Below are 7,121 nucleotides of genomic sequence, written 5' to 3' on the forward strand. Positions count from 1 at the left end.
AAAGAAAAAGAATTGCTATATTCAAGTCACCTGAAGATTAGAGCTAAAAGGACAATAATTTGTCAGAGAATGTACCACATGATAATAATATTATAGTGTGTGTATAAAATTCTTGATAACATCAAGACCTTTGTAATGACCATAAGAGCTAGATACTAACATATAGTGGAAAAGAGTATTATTGGAGAAAACTAATTTTAATAAACTAAAAGAACAACAAGTTGGAAGGATAATCTACATTTACTTTAGAAACTTCAGAATTTAAAAAAAAAGTCACATTGAAGAGAGCCAGAAACTAAAATCTTCTTAGCAGTACTGTATTACTATTTACTATCTCAACAGTTTTCTCTGAAATTTGCTTACAAAAGTGATCATAATTTGTGATTTATTATTATTTTATCCAACAATAGTAATCAGACTAGAATAAAGTAAAAGTGTTAAGAATGGGCATACTGAACACACATCACAAATATTTTGTTGGTTAATGGAAATGCTAAGGAAATTGTGACCAGAAAGAAAAATCTATTAAAGTCAATGTGTGCTGAAAAAAATAGAGAAACATATTTTATTTTTATTTGAAAGTATGATTATTAAGAATATTTTTCTTTGAAGTTTCAAAAACAAACAGTAACATACGTGGTAGCTAGCTGAGCACTTTTGTATCATATCATTTATTGTCCTGCTTTTGTGTAGTTATTGTAGACTTTGCAAATTTTTACTTGATAATGATTTGTCCCCTACCCTTTATTCTAGGCCTGGGGTGGCTAGAGCCTGTCTTGGCATCTCATGGATAAGGTGGAAACCAGCCTTCCAGCCCTAGACAGGACACTATCCCATCACAGGGTACACAAATACACACACACACACAGTTACTCCTACTGGGACCATGTAGGCACACCAGTTACCCTAACGTGTACACCTTTGGGACATAGGACGAAACCATAGTGCCTGGAGAAAGCAGAGGCAGACATGGGGAGAATGTACAAACTCCACACAGACAGTGGCACTCTGGGAATCAACTTTTAATCTCATCAACATTACAATAAACAATGTCAAATAAAATCATATTATTTGAGGATCTACTCTATAGAATTAACCAAATCTTCCTTGGATATTGCACATCAGCTAATCAGGATACTGTGAGGCATAAATTTCACAAACCCAGCTTGCTCAGCATTTGTGCTTTGCGTTTTAGAGATGAAACCATTTGTGGTATGCCAAGTGAATCAAGGGACATAGCAGCAGTGTCTGGAACATGAATTTTACTTTTGGTAAATCTTTTGAACTCTGTATTGCTATTGCAACCTTTTGACCAAAAGCAGCTTCAAAATCATTGTCCTTAATTGAGTATTTATAAAATGTCACATATAAATTCCATTTTATTGTTTTTTAGGCATTATAAACAGCAGGAAATTTTAGCAACACAATTAACATGGGTTGTAATAAAATGTCTTTCCCTGCTGTCCAGTTTCTGCTGCTTTCTCGTCAGCAAGCACAGGGTTGAACTTGTTGCTGAACATTGGAGAAAGAAGGACTCTTTTCAGTCCATTTTATTTCTAATAGGCTTTCCTCAAGATCTAAATTGTTACCATAAACCTTTTAGTGACCTATAAGGACTTTCAAAGATCTGATCCTCCTTACTTCTTTGATATCATCACCTGCGTGGTAATGTCTCTGTCTGCTCTATGGACACTAATTTCTTAAACTTACCATGACATTCCTAGTATTTGTTCTCATATCACCTCTTGAGAAGGCTTCTTTGGCCACGTGATATTTCAAAATCTCTCTCCAGCATTTCGTGGTATCTTTTTATACTTTGTTGTTGTCTATTATTAGCAACTTATAAATTTGACTTATTCCTGTTGCCTGCAATAGAATACATGTTCCATGAGATAAAAAGTGTTTGTATTTTATGATCAGTAATTGCAGATTGTAGATCCATGTCTATCACATCATATGAAATGCTGAATTATTAAAATATTAAAATTCACGGAAGCTAAGTTTTCAGAATCTTATTCTCTTGAGAAATCTCAGAAGCTTCTTAATCCTATCTTTAAAGTTTTAAAAATGAAGTACCCTAAGTCCAGGGAATTGAAGAAATTATCCATGGTCAACAAAAAAGTTGAAGACAGATAAAGTACTAAATATCAATTCCATTCTCCTCGGACGGAACTGATTGTATACCCCTTTCCTTCTTTTATTGGTAAACATTGGTAGGCTTTGGCCATTTAACAAAAATTCATTCTGGGTACAGCTGTTGTTTCAGGTGAGAGTGGGAGCCAAAAAGAATTTTAGAATGCCTGCTGCGGAAGCATAGACAAATGTATTATCTCCCAGTGGATATAAGGCAGCATATAGACTTGACTGCTACTGGTTGCTGTCTGATAACTCAGAGTAATTGCTCTGACACCTCAGATAGTACAGCACAGAGATAAAGATAATGAGTTCCTTGAGATATCAATGAGCCAGTGGATCACCAAATCTTCAATTGTGTCCTATACCTGTGCTTCTACTTGTATTAACTAATTTTTTTATTAAGAAAAAAGAAAGAAATATTTTTCATGTATTCTTGGCATATTTCTGCTCTCCCTCAGATTTTGGAAGTGTTGGAAACAATGGAGATTGCTGGTGGCTAATACATAGTAGAATAAACTGTGGAAGAACATTTATTTCCAACTAAATGTGTGTGTGTGCATGCATGTGTGTGTACATGCATGTGTGTATGTGTTGATTTATTTCATTGACGTAGACTTATTAATTATTGATGTGAGATTCTTACATTACTTAACAGTAATCACATAACTCATAAGACCTTTTTAGATTTGCAGCCAAGGGCAAGAGCAGGGACTGAAATAACAAAACCCAAGGTCTATTAGTCTGCTTTCTCACTGCTAATAAAGGCATACCAAAGACTGGGCAATTTACAAAAGAAAGAAATTTAATGGACTTGCAGTTCCACATGGCTGGGGAGGCTTCACAATCATAGTGGAAGACAAGAAGGAGCAAATCACATCTTACATGGATGGCAGCAGGCAAAAGACTTGTGCAGGGAAACTCCCATTTTTAAAACCCTCCTATCTAGTGAGGTTTATTCACTAACACTAGAACAGCATGGGAAGACCCACCCCCATGATTCAATTACCTCCCACCAGGCCCCTCCCACAACACATAGGAATTCAAGATTGGACATAGCCAAACCATGTCACAAGGCTGTGGAAGCAATACATTTATTAAGTGTTTAACATGATTCATTGTTTTCATTTTAGTGTGTGATTACAGGCTTCATTTTCTGAACTCAGGACCTTGTTTTGTGTGTGTGTGTGTGTGTGTGTGTGTGTGTGTGTGTGAATTATGATTCTTTATTCTGACTGGTGCCTATGGAAGCAATAGGGAAATCTATTTACTAATTAGTTTTGTCTTTTTGCATAGAGAAAGCTTGGACTATATTTCTGGAAGGTACCCACTGTGGGATGCTGCTTGTTCTCTGGTGTTGCCATGCAGCGACTGGGAGGAGCAGAGGGCTGCTGGAGACCCTCTGAGATTCTGCTTGTGCACATGCACTGCCTGCAGGGCATGGCGTTCTCCAGCCCATAAAGCAAGACATCTCAGGCCCTGTAGCTAGCATCCACCACACCCATATCAGCCACTAGCATTTTAAAGATGATTTTACGTGGGCACATAAGGGCCCAGAAAAAAAGTTTTACAAATATTTTAGGAGCCTTAACCTTCATGTCATAGCTAATCAGTGAATGAAGTTACCTTTTAATCAAAGAGCCTCATCGATGTTTTCTTGGTACTAAAAACTTTTATCAATCTGAATCCTAGTGTTGTGCTCTAAACACTAACCTCACCTATTCCTCTGTCGCCAGAGGCTTTAAACTTGTAGGCTTCCAGCAGGGATTCTCCTGATAAGCGTGCATACCAGTGCAGCTGGGCACACTTGGGAACAGCAGGCTGGCCTTCAACACCTGGCTTCAGAGGCAGGGTGTGACTCCAGGTGCTTGCTCAGGTGGTTGGCAAAATCCACCTGTGTCTGGAACAGGACCTGGTTGATGATGCTCTTGGACAGCCACCCCTTGAAGTCGATGCTGAGCAATCACGAAAGTTTGGTCTTGGAGGGACTTCCAGTCACCAGGTGAAGCACCATGCAAGTGGGACCATGCTACCCCTGATGACACCCTTCTGCTCGGGCATGTTCCTGAAGTCTGTGGCCATGTCAGCCTGCACACAGGTGGAGCCTCAACGCTTGGCACAGTGTATGCTCACAAAGTCGCGGGGCCCCACCAGGTTTCCCGCAGCCTTTGCAGGCAGCTCGTGGGTAATGAATGCGTCTTTTCTGATCTTCTGCAGGATCTTAATCTCTTTGATATTGGGGTTCCACTCCCCCATTGCCTCCATGCACTCCACCAGCTCTTCGTAGAGCCTCTCCATGGGTGGCTCCACCACAACTTGCAACCGAAACATCTTGCCCACAGCTGGAGCCACTTTACTCATCACTTTGTCCCCATTGTCCTGCTGGCTGTCCTTCTTCCAGCCCTCCTGGTTGCTGAGGGCTAAGGATGCCCAAGGCCTTCTGCATGGCCTCTTCCCCCTGCTGGAGATAGGTCAGTTCCTGGTCACAGTAGAGAGTCTCTCTCTCTTTCTTTTTTTTTTTTCTTTCTTTTCTTTTTCCAGGTTCAAGAGATTCTCTTGCCTCAGCCTCCCGAGTAGGTGGGATTACAGGCACACGCCACCACGCCTGGCTAATTTTTGTATTTTTAGGTGTTTTACCATGTTGGTCAGTCTGCTCTCGAACTCCTAACCTCGTGATCCGCCCGCCTCGGTCTCCCAACGTGCTGGTATTACAGGCGTGAGCCACTGCGCCCGGCCAGAGAGTCTCTTCCAGCAGCGAACAAAGCAGAGAACTCCACCACCGAATCTGGTTAACCCACGTGCTTGGAGGGGGGCCTCCTAGGGCCCTTCGGATCAGCTCCTGGCCAATGCTCCTCACAGCCTGTTGCCTCAGCCCCTTCATGTTGCGCATGTGTCTGTAGGAGCTCCCGGGGCACAGTTTGAATGTCACTAACAGCATTGTTTCCTGGCAGATGTGGCAGTAGTGGGGCCGCCAACACCGGTGCTGCTGTCTCTTTTCTCAACGGTGACTCTTCGTCCTTCCTGAGCCACTCAAGCTTCGCCTCTGAGTCCCGCAGCTCCCGCCTGGACCCGGTGTTCTGCGTATTAAATGTCCCTGACTGAAGGCTGTGCATCATCGTCAGGAGATATAAACGCCATCACTCACTGGATTCTTCCCAGCAGTGCTCAGCTCCCCGTGCAGCGCCTGCTGCCATCTATCCAGTGCATACTTTCTCCCTCCAGGGATGCTTGCAGTAGGGCCTCCCCTCCGAGGCTGTCCTCTGTGCCCCTCCTCACTCTACTCTTTAATTAGAATCCAGTATTTTGTCCAGGCTCGGTGGCTCAGGTCCTTCTTGTACTCATTGAATATTGAAATCGGTAGGACATCCCTTTTTGCTAATTTATTGTCCTCATTTAGCGCTTCTCTCTGGTCTTTCCTGTCCTTTTGGAGTCACCAAAATTTGATAAGAGAAACTTTGACTTCCATTTCTGATCCCATGTGATCTTCCCAGTAAGTCTAATCCTAGGATGTGATTTGCATATCTGTTACCCTTTCACTCACATACTCCCTACTAAGATAACCTGAAGCATAACTGAGTTGTCCATTCTATGACATAGCAAAATATATTGTTTTATTCCTGTAAAGAAATTTCTCAAGGAGTTAATTATAATGTAAAGCCATTTACTCATTCTGGCAATGTGCAAATTCAGAAATATACAGAAAATGTACAACAACCCAAATTAATCTTAATACACACATTATGTTGTTAAAATCAAGGTAGATAAGAATTTCTATAATCTTCATATGTAAAGCTTAATATCCTTAAGAAGTATTTAGGTAATATTGCAGTTTTAATTTGTGTCTATGTAGTTTGGTCCCCTTTGCTCCATTTTAATTTTTTTCCACTCTTTGTATTACTCCCTTGTTTTCATTTGTTTTGCTAATATTTCCTCTTTATTATTATTTTGATATTTACAGAATAGTTGCAAAATTGCATAGTGAGTTCTTACCATTTACTCATATTTCTCTAAGGTTTACATTATAAGTAGCTATGAAACACTTATCACAACTTAGAAATTCACATTGGTATGATCCCTTAAATCAAATTGCAGCCTTTATTCTGATTTTATCAGTTTTTCCATTAATATCCTTTTTTTCTGTTTCAATATTTAATGTATGATACCATATACTATATACCATATTGCATTTTTTTCTGGTGTTCTCCAGTTGTGAGTTCTCACTCTTTGTTTATTTATTTGTTTTTGTAAGCTTGACACTTTTGAATTATACTGATCAAACATTTTGTTGAATATCCTTCAGTTTTGGTTTTTGCTGTTTTCTCATGATTAACTGGAGTGAATAAAGTTTCAGAAAAAAATACCACAGAAATAAAATGCACTTCTCATCACATCATGCTTAACCCCCTTTAAATCATTACTTTTCTTCTGTTTCACTCTCACAGCTCTGATTTCTGAGCTTTCTCTTATTACAAGAATATAATCGTTTTCCACCTTAAATGGGTTTGTTTTCTATGAAAAAGATCTGTATGTGGAATTAAAATATTCTGCTATTTAGCATCATGATGCTTAATTGATCAGCATGCTTTGAGATGATTTATTTATTTTGTTTATTTGTTTGTTTTTTGAGACAGAGTCTTGTTCTGTCGCCCAGGATGGAGTGCAGTGGCGTGATCTTGGCTCACTGCAACCTCCGCCTCCTGGGTTCAATAAATTCTCCTGTCTCAGCCTCCTAAGTAGATGGGATTACAGGCACTCGCCACCACGTCCAGCTAATTTTTGTATTTTTAGTAGAGACGGGGTTTCACCATGTTGGTCACGCTGGTCTCGAACCCCTGACCTAGTGATCCACCCACCTCGGCCTCCCAACGTGTCGGGATTACAGGAGTGAGCCACCTCACCCGGTCTGAGATGATGTATAATAAACCAGTGATTTCTTACTGTATTTCTGAAGGATGCATGCTAATCACTGATATAATGTATCTAAGATC

At 40.1% G+C, this 7,121-nt stretch overlaps 1 pseudogene; it reads right to left on the reverse strand.

Moving 5' to 3' along the window:
• Nucleotides 1-3,961: 3,961 nt before the first annotated feature.
• LOC105544752 lies at nt 3,962-5,071 on the reverse strand (annotated as a pseudogene).
• Between the last annotated feature and the right edge of the window lie 2,050 nt (nt 5,072-7,121).

The sequence above is a fragment of the Mandrillus leucophaeus genome, unplaced genomic scaffold (genome assembly GCF_000951045.1).
Source record: "Mandrillus leucophaeus isolate KB7577 unplaced genomic scaffold, Mleu.le_1.0 Scaffold1084, whole genome shotgun sequence".
Taxonomy (NCBI): domain Eukaryota; kingdom Metazoa; phylum Chordata; class Mammalia; order Primates; family Cercopithecidae; genus Mandrillus; species Mandrillus leucophaeus.